Source organism: Mustelus asterias, chromosome 14 (genome assembly GCF_964213995.1).
Source record: "Mustelus asterias chromosome 14, sMusAst1.hap1.1, whole genome shotgun sequence".
NCBI lineage: Eukaryota > Metazoa > Chordata > Chondrichthyes > Carcharhiniformes > Triakidae > Mustelus > Mustelus asterias.
The window spans coordinates 45518770-45534719 of NC_135814.1; the positions used below are offsets into that span (position 1 = coordinate 45518770).

Below are 15950 nucleotides of genomic sequence, written 5' to 3' on the forward strand. Positions count from 1 at the left end.
ATACCTTTAGCCACATCAAAATGTTTTTAAAACTGTCAAATTAATCATCTTTGGCATCTGACACAGAGTTTATCAAATTTATTCCGAGTCACTTTGGCTATGGCATCATGTAAGGATCTCACTTTGGATCAGACTTGGTGCTTTTAGTTTCAGAATCATCCCTCCACATAAGTCATCTTCCTCTCCATCCATTGAATTAGATATTCCACATTTTTTTGAATGATCTGATGACAGTTTGTACATGAATAGCATCCCAAAATTTGATGATAAAATCACATAAAACATCAAGCAGAACAGTTTGCATATTTCCTTTCTTTTGTGAAGCTCTATCCTATCTACCTATCCCATTCTGCACGAAAGTGGAGCCATTTCGGTTCGTCTGCCATGCGTAGTCTAATCTAAGTGGGCATGTCTTAAAGCCCCATTCATCTTTTTGATGAATCCCATGCCCTCACTTAAGGTGACTAAAACATGCATTTGAGATGAAAAAATTGGTGGGTGTAGCATTTCTGAGCAGAAATGGGGAGATTGATTTATATGCTGTAAAATGGGGCTAAATATGATTTCTGACATCAAACAAATGTGGTCATCTAATATGCCGGGTCAAATTATATGCCGCAATCCTTGCCAAGCCAGAGCTACCAAGTAAGCCGTTTATAAAAATACAAAAAAAAAGATACTTCCTTGACCATTACTAACAATAACTTTTAAGCTCTTTAAAGCATACTTTACAAGGCTGTGTTCTCTGCCCCCTACTATGCCCCTTATACACCTATGACTGTGTGGCCAAATTTCCCTCCAATTTGATTTTCAAGTTTGCTGATGACACCACCGTAGTGGGTTGGATCTCAAATAATGAGGAGACAGAGTACAGGAATGAGATAGAGAATCTGGTGAACTGGTGCGACGACAATAATCTCTCCCTCAATGTCAACAAAACAAAGGAGATTGTCATCGACTTCAGGAAGCGTAAAGGAGAACATGCCCCTGTCTACATCAACGGGGACGAAGTAGAAAGGATCGAGAGCTTCACGATTTTAGGTATCCAGATCACCAACAACATGTCCTGGTCCTCCCCATGCCGACACTATAGTTAAGAAAGCCCACCAACACCTCTACTTTCTCAGAAGACTGAGTAAATTTGGCATGTCAGCTATGACTCTCACCAACTTTTACAGATGCACCATAGAAAGCATTCTTTCTGGTTGTATCACAGCTTGGTATGGCTCCTGCTCTGCACAAGACCGCAAGGAACTACAAAAGGTCGTGAATGTAGCCCAATCCATCATGCAAACCAGCTTCCCAGCCATTGACTCTGTCTACACTTCCCGCTGCCTCGACAAAGCAGCCAGCATAATTAAGGACCCCATGCACCCCAGACATTCTCTCTTCCACCTTCTTCCGTTGGGAAAAAGATACAAAAGTCTGAGGTCACGTTCCAACCGACTCAAGAACAGCTTTTTCCCTGCTGCTGTCAGACTTCTGAATTGGCCTACCTTGCATTAAGTTGATCTTTCTCTACACCCTCCCTAGCTATGACTGTAACACTACACTCTGCACTCTCTCCTTTCCTTCTCTATGAACGGTATGCTTTGTCTATATAGCATGCAAGAAACAGTACATGTGACAATAAATCAAATCAAATAGGAGAGTATTACACATACAAAGTCAACACTATACTCAAAACTTATATAACTCCTTTGTGCAACTCATTAAGAGTCTGAGTTTACACTGTTTTATACTATATAACTTATTAGTGATTAATAATTTACCTTAGAGTAATTGAAATGTCAGTGATAATTATGTGCATATTTAAACAGAAGCTATAAATCAGTAACCTTGATTGTTTAAAGTTTATTTATTGTCACAAGTAACAGTGCAATGAAGTTACTATTAAAATACCCTAGTCGCCACAGTCTGGCACCTGTTCGGGTACACTGAGGGGGAATTTAGCATGGCCAATGCACCTGACCAGCACGTCTTTCGGACTGTGGGAGGAAACCAGAGCACCCGGAGGAAACCCACGCATACACAGGGAAACCGTGCAGACTCCGCACAGACAGTGACCCAAGCCAGGAATCGAACCCGTGTCCCCAGCGCTGTGAGGCAGCAGTGCTGACCATTGTGCCATCCTACTTAAAAATTAGCTTAACTACATTCCCGCCATCCATTTTATCTCACCTTTTAATTTTCAGCAAATGCTCCAGCTCTGGCAGACATGATGGACCAAGTGCCGTAAACTTTCAATGATTCTAAGTAGGAAGAAGACAGGTTTTCAAGCTGTGTAGTAGCTTTGCAGAGTTGGGGAATTATTTAGGTTGATTGTTCTGGGAGGGTAATCTTGGGGAATTATGCATAGAAAGGGATAAGAGTTTCAAAAAGCTGGAGTGCAGCTGCAAAATGTTGGAGAATTGGAAGGAAGGTTCATCACTGGAAAAGGATCACTTGATGAGAGGGCAATGTCAGGGTATGGAATGGTTTGATAGAGAAAGTGTATTGGCAGAGAGGCAGAGTTCAAGATGCCAAAGCTGGGCCATTGACATTGGGTGTGGTATTGATGGGAAAGTTCAATATTCATAAGAAAACAATTACGGAAGGGTGTGGAGATATAAATTTTCCTCAGGATCACAAGTGGAAGAATGTGGGCATCCAAAAGATAAATGAGCTAGTTAGAGAAAATGGAGAGGGGTGGGGGGCAAGTTTCTCAAAATTATTTCCTCACCAATGACTTCCCACTTGTTGGGAACCTGAATAAAATTGATGCTCTCTCAACTACCCCACCCCATTTCTGGTGCCGATTCCTCAATATCGACAATGTCAAAAAACCATACTTTTGGCATTGCTAGGAACCAATTATAAGTTTGCCACGATGTACTAGTTTCAAAATAGTGAACAGCATACATACAGTTTCCAGCAATATAATTTAACATCCAGCAAAAGATTTAAACCAGACAAACATGAAAATAACATAACAGAAGTGGATTACAAACGTAATTACACGTGCCATGTTTTGATGTTCAATTATTAGGATTCTTTCATTGTAGCTAGTGTGTTAATCAGGACCATTGATTTACATTGAGTTAATAAGTCAAATTCTATTTGTTACATGTATCCTGAAATCTAACTAATGTTCTTCACAGTGAATAACTTAGTGGAGACAGTGGCGTAACAACAATCAAGAAGCTCGACACCATTCAGGACAAAGCAGCCCGCTTAATTGCTACCCCTTCCACAAACATTCAATCCCTCTACCACCAATGAACAATGGCATCTTGTGTGATGCACTGCAAGAACTCAGCAAGGTTCCTTACACAGCACCTTACAACCCCATGACCTCTACCATCCAGACAGCACCTTACAACCGCATGACCATTACCATCCAGAAGGCCAAGAGCAGCAGATATCTGGGAACACCACAACCTGGAAGTTGCCCTCCAAGCCACGCACCATCCTGATTTGGAAATACATTGCATTCCTTTACCATCAATGGGTCAAAATCCTGAAAATCCCTCCCTAACAGCACCATAGGTGTACCTACACCTCAGGGACTGCAGCAGTTCAGGGAGACAGCTCACCACCACCTTCTCAAGGGCAACTAGAAATGGGCAATAAACACTGACCTAACCAGTGACATCCATATCCTGCAAATGAATAAAAGAGGCAATGTCATTGGAGTAGTAATCCAGAGGTCCAGGCTAATGGTCTGGAGACTGGGGTTTCCATGGTGGAATTTAAATTTATTACATCTGGGACTGAAAAGCTAGTCTCAGCAATGGTGACCATGAAACTATCATTGATTGTCATAAAAACCCATCAGGTTTCCTCCTTATCTGGTCTAGCCTACGTGACTCCAGACCAACAACAATGTGATTGACTTTTAACTGCCCTCTGGAATGGCTTAACAAGCCTCTCAATTCAATGGCAATTAGGGATGGATAACAAATGCTGGCCTCACCAGTGATGCCCACATCCATGAAAGAATTTTAAGTCACTTTAATTGCATTAACTGTTGTACAGTACTGTACAAACAGAATACAATAATTAATTAGTGCATAAAATTAACGTGATCTGATTTAGTGATGGTTAAAGGGTAAAATGTTAACCAAGACACCAAGAGAACTCCCCTGCTCTTTGAGCATATACCTTAGGATGTCAATTCAATATAGTACTACAGTGAGAGTTGTAGGCTTCTGCTCTTACCTATAAAAACATTCATTATGAAGCACAATGGATTTTTCTGACATTATAGAAAGAGAAGTCTCCCTTTATTCATAGAATCCCCACAGTGCAGAAGGTTGTCCATTGAGTCTACACCGACCCTCCGGCAGAGCATCTTACTCAGGCCCACCCTATCTCCTTAACCCCACTAATCCTACACATCTTTGGACACTATGGGGCAATTTAACATGGCCAATCCACCTGCACATCTTTGGACTGCGGGAGGAAACCGCAGCACCCGGGAAGAAATCCATGAAGACATGGGGAGAATGCGCAAACTTCACATATTCACCCAAAGCTGAAATCGTCCCGGCGCTGTGAGGCAGCAGTGCTAACCTTTGTGTCACCATGCCGCCATTGTTTATATTGAACACAATTTAAGAGTAATGAATTTGAAACGTTAACTGTTTCCCTCTCCACAAATGCTGCCACACCTGCTGAATTTATCCAACATTTTTTATTTTCATTTCAGATTTCCAGCATCTGCAGTATTTTGCTTTTAAATCATTTTGCTCATTCTACTAATACGTGGGTAAGGAGCTACAAATAACAGGGAACAAGGAGGAGATTTGTTTCAAATTCATTTAAGGAAGGGAATTCCAGAAAACGTGACTGTATTGGTTGAAGGAACTACTGAAAACTGTGGATTCAGAGGTTTACAGGACAGAGAAAAGCAAAGCTGGGAGGTTTTTTTTTTAAAAATGAGAATTTTAAGTTTGAAATATTATGGTTTAGAACTCAATGTCACAGCAAGTGATGGGTAAGAGGGATTTGGTGTAGAATGGAATATAGTCAGCTGAGTTTTGGATGAATTTATGAAGGCTGGTAGACGAGAGGCCAGCCAAGACAGCACTGATACAAACAAGACTAAAGGTTACAGAAGATCTGAAGATTTCAACTGTAAATAGGCTGGGACATGCAACAGGTATTTTTGGAAGTTCTCAGAATGTGTGCAGCACTATCAAGGCTGAATTACTTATTCATCCTTTGTTTCCACGTGGAAGGTCTTCTCCTTAAAGCAGTGAGGCCCTTGCAATATAATGTTCCCAGAAAGGGTAGGAAATTACAGGAAATGCTTCAGTAGCAATAAAGAACAGCAATGATCTATTTCCAAGTCAGAATAGTACATGGTCTTCTGTGATTGGAATCAAAAGCTGAACACCAAATGAAACAGGACAGAGAAATAATAAACAACCTGGCTCATCCCGAGAAGCTCATGGCAAAGGCATAGTTTGTGCAGGGGCAAAAGACAACTGCCAACATTTAACTAGCGAAAACTAAGATTGACACAAGACCGGATACCAAGCAAGCTGTCCAATAAGACAGAGGCAGAGAAAGAGATTAAATAGAAAAGGTAGAACTAGTTGTTATTGGCATACAAGTGAATGCTGATCACATGACTATAAAACCATCACTGAATTGCTGCATATAACTGAGGAGTGCAGGGATACATCACTGATTCTAAAGCTGACAATGTAGGCTGGATGTAGAGATCATAACTAACAATATTAGAAATGCTGTAGCTACAATTACATAATTAAGATTGGAACCGAAGAAGGACATGCCCACAGAAACCTTGGGGTGCAATTGCACAAATACTGGGAAGAGATGGAAAAAGAATGCTGTGGCTGGCCATATCAAAGGCAGTAAGAAGTTTAACAAGAAGTTAAACTTCTTACTGTGTTTACCCCAGTCCAACGCCGGCATCTCCACATCATATCAAAGGCTGCAGAGACATACAAGAGGGATAATGCATCAGTCACAATTACAAAATAAGGAGCCAGATGGCCCTTTGATGCAAAAAGGGTAATTTTTAGACTTTTCAGTTGGCAAACTTAACCGCAACGGTCTTCTCAGGTCCTGTATATTCCTATGCTGTAATTTCATTATATGTTCAAAATGGTGAAATATATTCAGTAGTATAAAATTATGTATTTGCGATTTGATATTCAATTTTAGTCTTTACAGAAAAAGTAAATTTGGTAACACCCATTCAAATACTAAGTATTTTTGGAAGGCTGAATAGTATACACAATAGTTGCACAGCACTTCTGGTTCTGAACTATAATCATGATAAATATAGAAAGTTCAGAGAGGGAGTGAAAAAGCGAGGCAAAGAGAGTATGAGAAGAGACTGGCAGCTAACACACGAGATGCCAAAAGTCTTCTATAGGCATATGCATTGTAAAAGTAGAGTAAAAAGGAGCAGTGAGCAGATTAGGGACCGAACAGGGGAATCTACATGCAAGAGATCCTGGCTGATGTACTAAATGAGTGCTTTACATTTGTTTTTACCAAGAAAGATGCTGTCATAGTCATAGTGAAAGGAGGTTATGAGACACTGGATGGGCTAAAAATAAATAAGGATGCATCAGAAAGGCTGGCTATACACACTGATAAGTCACCAGGATCACTCGGGAAGCATTTGAGCATACTGTGTGAAGTAAGTGAGGAAAGGGTGGAGGCACTGGCCATAATCCTCTAATCCTCCTTAGATACAGGGATGATGTCAGAGGTTTGGAAAACTACAAATCTTACACCGTCATTCAAAAAGAGGTATTAGATAAACCAAACAACTACAGGCCAGTCAGTGGGGATGGGAAAACTTTTTAAAATAACCAGGGACAAATCAACAGTCACTTAGACAGGTATGAATTAATTATGATCCAGCAGGGATTTGTTAAAGGCAAATAGCATTCAACCAATTTGCTTGAGCTCTTTGAGAAGACAGCACAGCAGAACAATGAGGATAGTGCAGTTGCGATGTACATGAAATTCCCAAAGGCGTTTGTTAAAATGCCATGTAATAGCCTTGCCAGCAAAGTTAAAACTCATTGAATTAAAGGCGCAGTGGCAACACGAATACAAAGTTGGCCGAGTGACAAAAAACAGAGTAGTGGTGAAATGTTGTTTTTCTGGAGTGGAGGACGTCCCCTCGGGATCAGTATTTGGACCACCATTTATTTTGATAAATATTAACGATTTAGATGTGGGCAAGCAGGGCACAATTTCAAAATCTGCAGATGTCACAAAGTTTGGAAATTCTGAGGAAGACAGATAAATTTCAAGAGGGAATGGAGGAACAGGCAGATAAAAATGGGAGAACAAATTTAAAGAGAAATGCAAAGTGATACATTTTGGGAGGAAGAACAAGTGAAGACAATACAAAATAAAGGGTGTAGTTCTAAAGGGGGTGCAGGAACGGAGAAATCTTGGGGTATAATTGCACAAGTCATTGATGGTTGGCAGGCCTGGTTGAGAAAGGTTTAAAAAGGCATACAGGATCCTGGGTTTTATAAATGAAGCTGCAGAATAAAAAACGGAAGTTATGATGAACCTTGATAAAACACCAATTTGGCCTCTGTATCCTGCACACAAAAAAAATTACAAGAATGGCTGCGCAACTTGAGGGGCTTTGGTTACACGGATAGAATCCCCACAGTGCAGGAGGAGGCCATTTGGCCCATTGAGCCTGCATCGTCAACAATCCCACCCTGGCCCTATCCCATAACCCCATGTATTTATCCTACTAATCCCCCTGACACTAAGGGGTAATTTAGCATGGCCAATCAACCTAACCCGCACATCTTTGGGAGTGGTTGGATAGGTTGAGTCTGTTCTCCTTACAGAAGCTTGAAAAGAGATTTGATAGAGATGTTCACAATCATTAGGGATGAAATTGTTCCAATTGGCACAAGGATCAGGAACCAGAGAACACAGATTTAAGGTGATTGGCTAAAAATCCAATGGTGACACGGGGGCAAAAGTTTGTTATGCAATGTGTACTGGAATGCACTGTCAGTGTGTGCTGGCGGCAGATTCATAAGTAGCTTTCAAAAAGAAGTTGAAGGGACAATAAAAAAATAGGGCTACCTGGAAGGGGGGGTGGGGAGGCGGTGGAATTAACCAATTTGATCTTGCAGAGCTCTGACAAAGAGTCATCCAGATTCGAAACATTAGCTCTATGATCTCGACAGATTCTGTCAGACCTGTTCAGTTTTTGTTTCAGATTCCAGCATCCACGGTATTTTGCCTTGATCTTGCACAGAACCGACAGGAGCATAATGGACCGAATGGTCTCAATCTTTGCTGTCACCATTCCAGGATTTTGATCTATTATTGTCACATGTATTAGTATACAGTGAAAAGTATTGTTTCTTGCACACTACTATGGCCAAAGCAGCTTTGACAAAGGGTCATCTGGACTCAAAACGTCAGCTCTTTTCTCTCCTTACAGATGCTGCCAGACCTGCTGAGATTTTCCAGCATTTTCTCTTTTAGTTTCAGATTCCAGCATCCGCAGTAATTTGCTTTTATACAGACAAAGCATACCATACATAGAGAAGGAAAGGAGAGGGTGCAGAATTTGTTACGGTCATAGCTAGAGTGTAGAGGACTTAATATTAAAGTATTCTAATGATCTGAATGGTTCACATTTAGGATCTGCTTGCTATTTATTTCAACTCTTCACTTTCCTCATTTTAAAGTATGCTTTAAAAAAAATCATGCTCACCTCCAAATTCGAATTACCGACTTTAAACAAAAAAAAACCCAATGTACAGCGAAATCAGCACAACTTTTAATTGACCGCTAAAAGAAGTGAAACGAAGGGGGAAAAAAAAAGTGGAGGAGCAACAGAAGTGCTCGTGGAACATACAGCTGCTGAAGTGATTGGGATCGTCTGCTTCACACCCGCCCGCCGACATCCACATCAAAAGAAAACTTGTTCTCTCGGTGGTCAGGGCGTTCCCCTCGGCTCGGGAACAAGTCCTCGCAATTCCAGTTCTCAACCGGTCCGCACCCTGCCAGTCAGTCAGTCAGTCCCCAGCCACTGGCAACGGAAAAGCCAACTTCTCCTCCTTCCCCCCCCCCAAAAACAACAACAAAACACACACAACACGGCAACCTAACAAACCCCAGCTCCCTGCGGCAACCCGTGCCGCCCGCCACCTCAACTTTTTTTTCAGAACTTTCCTGCACATCAATCAGTGCCGCCGCCCGCCGCCGTAACGGGATTTTCGGCCCAACATTAATCACCGGGGTGGGGGGGCGGGAGTGCGAGCTCGCGCGACTAACATTTTTTAAAAAACCGTCCACCCATCCCGGAGGCCAGCGGGCAACCATGGCGGTCGCCTCCTCGACCTGACTTTCCAAACTTACCGACTCTCGGCAAAACTTTCCTCAGGTTGCGGCCGCCCTCGCTGGCAATCAGCAGCGAGTAGTCTCCGCTCACTCACTCTCTTCCCCTCCACCCGCACCAATGCAGTCATTGGAAGGAACTCCCGCCTCCTTCCCCACCCCCATTGGCTGGTCCCCCCGCTGCCCTACTGGTCAAGGGCACGTCAATCACACCCAAGCCTCCTCCTTGCCCCCTCCCCCCCCCCATACGCCGAGGGGACCCACTGTACATTAAACAGGACAGGGGAATGTTGCTGAGATTGGAGATGCATGTACAGGAATTGTTGCTCCTCCTGTTGGGGGGTGGTGCAAAGTTTCCTTTCACCTCTACACAAGTCTCATTATTGAAATGGCAAGTTGTCTAAGGGAATAGGCAATAAGTGACCAATAATTTAAGATTTAAAACTGGAAGATGGGTGGAAGTGGAGTTCTGATGTGGAGATGCCGGCTTTGGACTGGGGTAAAGACAGTAAGAAGTCTGACAACACCAGGTTAAAGTCCAACAGGTTTATTTGGTAGCAAATGCCACTAGCTTTCGGAGCACTGCCCTGTGTCAGGTGGAGTGGGAGATGTCATATCTCATGGTAGTGGAGTTCAGCAAGAATCAGTAAATAGGACCGGTGCTTCTGGAAATTGTTAGAATCCATTTTAAAGGAAGTAATAACAGGACATTTAGAAAGTCAAAATGCAATCTATCCAAGTCAGCATGGTTTTGTGAAGGGTAAAACATGTTTGACTAATTTGCTTGAGTTCTTTAAAGATGTAACAAGCAAGGTGGATAATGGTGATCCTGTAGATCTAGTATATCCAGATTTCCAGAAGACATTTGATAAGGTACCAAACACAAGGTTAATACACAAGGTTAGTTCACATGGGATTAGGGGTAATTTATCAGCTTGGATAGAGGATTGGCTAACTAACAGAAAGCGGAGAGTCGGGATAAATGAGTCTTTTTCAGGTTGGTGAGATGTAACCAGTGGTGTGCCAGAGTTCAGTCCTTGGCCCCCAACTATTTACAATCTGTATTAATAATGTGTGTAGGGATAGAAGGCGCCTTAGCCAAATTTGCAGATGACACTAAAATAGGTGGGATAGTAAGTTGCAATAATGAAATAAGTTACAAATGGATATAGATTAAGTGTAAGTGTCAAAATTTGGTAGATGGAATTTGACGTGGATTAGTTATCCATTTTGGTAGGAAAAATACAAAGGCAAATTATTATCTAAATGGAGAGAAACATCAGTGTTTTAGTGCAGAGAGATCTGGGTGCATGAATTGCAGAAAACTGGTACACAGGTACAGCAGGTAATGAGGAAGGGAAATGGAATCTTGGCATTTATTGCTAAATGAATAGAAAATGCTATTGCTGCTACTGTACGAGGCACTAGTGAGATTGCACTTACAATATTGTGTCCAGTTTTGGTCCCCTTACTTGAGGGATGTAGTTGCTTTGGAAGTGGTTCAGAGGAGGTTCATTAGATTGATTCCAGAGATGAGGGATTTATGTTATGAAGAGAGATTGGACAGTTTAGGCTTATAATCCCTGGAATTTAGAAGAATGAGATGAGATCTAATTGAAGTGTACAAGATAATCAGGAGGATTGACAAAGTAGACATGAAGAGGATGTTTCCTCTTGTAGAGCAATCTAGAACAAGAGGTCATGGATCATTGTGGGACATAAGTTGATAAGGAGGATGTGCAGGATGTGCAGGATATTCTGGAGGGTCTGAAAATAGATAAATCCCCTGGTCCGGATGGGATTTATCCAAGGATTCTCTGGGAGGCAAGAGAAGTGATTGCAGAGCCTCTGGCTCTGATCTTCAGGTCGTCGTTGGCCTCTGGTATAGTACCAGAAGATTGGAGGTTAGCGAATGTTGTCCCATTGTTTAAGAAGGGGAACAGAGACTTCCCCGGGAATTATAGACCGGTGAGTCTCACTTCTGTTGTCGGCAAGATGTTGGAAAAAATTATAAGGGATAGGATTTATAGTTATTTGGAGAGTAATGAATTGATAGGTGATAGTCAGCATGGTTTTGTGGCAGGTAGGTCGTGCCTTACTAACCTTATTGAGTTTTTTGAGAAAGTGACCAAGGAGGTGGATGGGGGCAAGGCAGTGGACGTGGTATATATGGATTTTAGTAAGGCGTTTGATAAGGTTCACCATGGTAGGCTTCTGCAGAAAATGCAGATGTATGGGATTGGGGGTGATCTAGGAAATTGGATCAGGAATTGGCTAGCGGATAGGAAACAGAGGGTGGTGGTTGATAGTAAATATTCATCATGGAGTGCGGTTACAAGTGGTGTACCTCAGGGATCTGTTTTGGGGCCACTGCTGTTTGTAATATTTATTAATGATCTGGATGAGGGTATAGTTGGGTGGATTAGCAAATTTGCTGATGACACCAAAGTCGGTGGTGTGGTAGACAGTGAGGAAGGGTGTCGTAGTTTGCAGGAAGACTTAGACAGGTTGCAAAGTTGGGCCGAGAGGTGGCGGATGGAGTTTAATGCGGAGAAGTGTGAGGTAATTCACTTTGGTAGGAATAACAGATGTGTTGAGTATAGGGCTAACGGGAGGACTTTGAATAGTGTGGAGGAGCAGAGGGATCTAGGTGTATGTGTGCATAGATCCCTGAAAGTTGGGAATCAAGTAGATAAGGTTGTTAAGAAGGCATATGGTGTCTTGGCGTTTATTGGTAGGGGGATTGAATTTAGGAGTCGTAGCGTTATGTTGCAACTGTACACAACTCTGGTGCGGCCGCACTTGGAGTACTGTGTGCAGTTCTGGTCCCCACATTACAGGAAGGATGTGGAGGCTTTGGAGAGGGTGCAGAGGAGGTTTACCAGGATGTTGCCTGGTATGGAGGGGAGATCCTATGAGGAGAGGCTGAGGGATTTGGGATTGTTTTCGCTGGAAAGGCGGCGGCTAAGAGGGGATCTTATTGAAACATATAAGATGATTAGAGGTTTAGATAGGGTGGATAGTGATAGCCTTTTTCCTCTGATGGAGAAATCCAGCACGAGGGGGCATGGCTTTAAATTGAGGGGGGGTAGTTATAGAACCGATGTCAGGGGTAGGTTCTTTACCCAGAGGGTGGTGAGGGATTGGAATGCCCTGCCAGCATCAGTAGTAAATGCGCCTAGTTTGGGGGCGTTTAAGAGATCCGTAGATAGGTTCATGGACGAAAAGAAATTGGTTTAGGTTGGAGGGTCACAGTTTTTTTTTTTAACTGGTCGGTGCAACATCGTGGGCCGAAGGGCCTGTTCTGCGCTGTAATGTTCTATGTTCTATGTTCTATAAATACTAATGCACTGATTGATGAGCTGGCTTTTTATTCACCTATTCTGAATTCTATATAGCTTTTAGATTGTAGCATTCCAGTTTTGGGTCACAGATGGTCTGTCTGGTGTTTTGATAAGGGGCGATTTAAAACAGAGTTAAGGAAAAATTACTTCTCTCAAATTCCACAGTGAATCTGTGGAATTCACTACACCAGATTGTGGTGGATGCCTAGACATTGAGTAAATTTAAGGAATAGGTGGACAGATTTTTAATTAGTAAGGGTTTGAAGAACTATGGTGAATGGGCAGGTAAGTGAAGTTGACGCCGATGAGATCAGCAATAAATGAATTAAATGGCAGAGCAGGTTCAAGGAACTAAATTGCCTACTCCTGTTCCTATTTTTTATGATTCCTACAATCTGGAAAGCACAACTTGAGAATGCGGTGGGAGTAGATTCAATCATGATTTTCAAAATGGTATTGGATTTGAGAAAATATTCACAGGCCTACACATGAAAAAAAAAGTGCAGTAGCACTAGCTGTGTTGCTCTTCTAGTAAGTGGCCCCAACATGACATCCTCCTCCTCGGCTGTAAACATTCCATGAAAGGAGTGACAATATCTTAAATTAATGAGGGATCATCATGGGACATAAATACTAATGCACTGATTAATGAGCTTCTGGCTTTTTATTCACCCATTCTGAATTCTATATACCTTTCAGATTGAAGCATTGCAGCTTTGAGTCACAGATGGTCTATTTTGTGGTTTGTACTAAACTCCTCGTCACAAAACATTGTTGCTCATTAGCTAAAATTACGTGAGACAATATTAGTTCAGAAAATGAATTTTAACCTACAAAGTAACAATGATCCAGGAAATGATTGGCACCTTTACATGGTCAGCCTTTGGAATTGCCACGAGTAGCTCAAATTGGTTATACAAAAGCAGTGTACTGCCCTTACATTACTCTTTATTGGTGAGATAACATTTTGAAATTTACTCTAATGAACACCTAGGAAAAAGAATAGACCATTTACCCTGCAAGCTGTTCCCTCCATTCAATGAGATCATGCAACTCAACTCCCATATACTGGTATAAAAGCAAAATATCGCTGATACTGGAATCTGAAACAAAAACAGAAAATACTGGAAAATCTCAGCAGGTCTGACAGCATTTGTGGAGAGAGAATAAAGCCAAAGTAGACTTTAAATGTTAGCTCTATTCTCTATCCTCTATCACATTTTGATCCCCCCCCCCCCCGATGAAGGGTCATTCAGACTTGAAATGTTAGCTCTATTCTCTCTCCACAGATGCTATCAGACCTGCTGAGATTTTCAAGCAGTTTCTGTTTTTGTCCCTTATACCGGACTTTGCCCCATATCCCTTAACACCTTTCCATCAATCACCTTTAAAATTAACCATTTTAGCATTAATTGCCACTTTCATCGTGTCTGTGTGAAGTGGTTCCTAGTTTGACTCCTGAAATGTCCAGATCTAAGTTTTGACAGTGCTCCCTTGTCCTCGGCTCAAACAGAAATGGTTTCTCTCTCTACCCTATCTGTTCCCCTTAACATCTTAAACTTCAATCAAGTCACCAGTTACCCTTCTAAATTCCAAAGAATATAAACCTAGCTCGTTTAAATCTCTCCTCGTAATTTAACCCCTGGGAGCCCAGGTATCACTCTGGTAAACCAAGACTGCACTGTCTCCAACATATCGTCAGGTGTAGTGCCGAAAACTGTAATCAAAGCTTTTTATAGCTGTGGCATAACTTCCACCCTTTTAGGCAAAATTCCATTAGCATTTCTTGTACCAACCACAACATTTTAATGATCTATGTGAATGTACTGCCACCATCCACCACATCCGGCTCTATAATCTCTTTGGATCTTCACTCTTCTTAGCTTTTCACCATTTAGAACATACTCTGTTCTATTCTGTTTTAGGTCCAAAGTGGGCGACCTCACATTTGCCTGCATTGAAATCCATTTCCAACCAAAAGAGAAAACGCTGGAAAATCTCAGCAGGTCTGGCAGCACCTGTAAGGAGAGAAAAGAGCTGATGTTTCGAGTCCAGCTGACCCTTTGTCAAAGCTCCAAAGTTCAACTTTGACAAAGGGTCATTTGGACTCGAAACATCAGCTCTTTTCTCTCCGAACAGGTGCTGCCAGGCCTGCTGAGATTTTCCAGCGTTTTCTTTTTTGGTTTCAGATTCCAGCATCTGCAGTAATTTGCTTTTATCCAGTGTTGAAACCTATTTGCCGCAGTCTTCCATTCATTTAATCCATAATTTATTACAATTTTCTGTTGCCATCTTTGTATCATTGGCTTTCTATCCCATCATCCAAGTCCTCAATGAGGTCCCAACACAAATTCTCATAGGATACCGCTTAACATCCTACGAAATAACGTACATGCCCATTGTCCCTTCTGTCTGTTCCACTCAGCCAATTTCCGAATAGGTCAATAATTTGTGCACGAATTTTCAATGCTGTAAAGGTCACTTTTCTAAGAATATATTTAAATAATATCTATATACATTCCCCAATCTACTTTAATCACTGCAGCCAAAGGGAAAAAAATATCAGGCTGGTCAGGCATGGTTTACCTTTTACAAATTCATGCCAACTCTCTGGGCATCTTAAAATTTAAGGTGTTCAGTCACTATCCTCTGATCAAAGACTTGGACAAAAGATGTTAGGCTACTTTATTTACAATGAAAGCAAATACTCCAAATCCTGAAATTTGAAATAGAAAATCAGAAGATATTGGAAAACACCAGGTCTCGCAGCTTCAGAGGAGAGGGAGAGGAAAACAGTTAACTGTTTCGCTCCACAGATTTAGCTTCTCTTTTTAATAATTTGTCGATAAATCTTTTTTGACCTTTCATAAATGGAGTGATATGCACAATTTTCTAGTCAAAAATGAGCAGTGCTCAAATCAAGAGAATCTTGGATGATGATTAGGACATGTGACATACTTCCCTACTTTTAAAACCCAAGATGGAAATCATCTGGTCCCGAGGATGTGACTCTTTAGCACCAATGTACCATTATTTTTTTTAAACATTAATTTTGGTATACAAATGTACACTTTAAAAATAAATGCAAATCATTATGGGGATTCGGTGTCATTAGTAAAACTCCAACTGACTTCAAAGAAGATGCCTGTGCAGTAAATGTTCTCCCATAGTGCTGTTAGGCAAGTAGTTCCAGGATTTGGGGTAATGAGTGCATGAGTCAGAATGTTGTGGGACTTGTGGACATGGGCA

General features: G+C 41.6%; 1 protein-coding gene across 6 annotated transcripts in view; it reads right to left on the reverse strand.

The window, feature by feature from the left end:
- Positions 1-9514, reverse strand: part of tanc1a (tetratricopeptide repeat, ankyrin repeat and coiled-coil containing 1a) — a 156594-nt gene extending 147080 nt beyond the window's left edge. For 3 of the 6 annotated variants that reach the window (XM_078228302.1, XM_078228305.1, XM_078228300.1), the window contains exon 1: positions 9379-9514. The gene's annotated coding sequence lies outside the window, so the exon portion shown is untranslated. Of the gene's footprint in view, positions 1-2181; positions 2216-9378 lie in introns of those variants that run through there. The other 3 variants (XM_078228303.1, XM_078228301.1, XM_078228304.1) reach the window with 2 other exon arrangements.
- Between the last annotated feature and the right edge of the window lie 6436 nt (positions 9515-15950).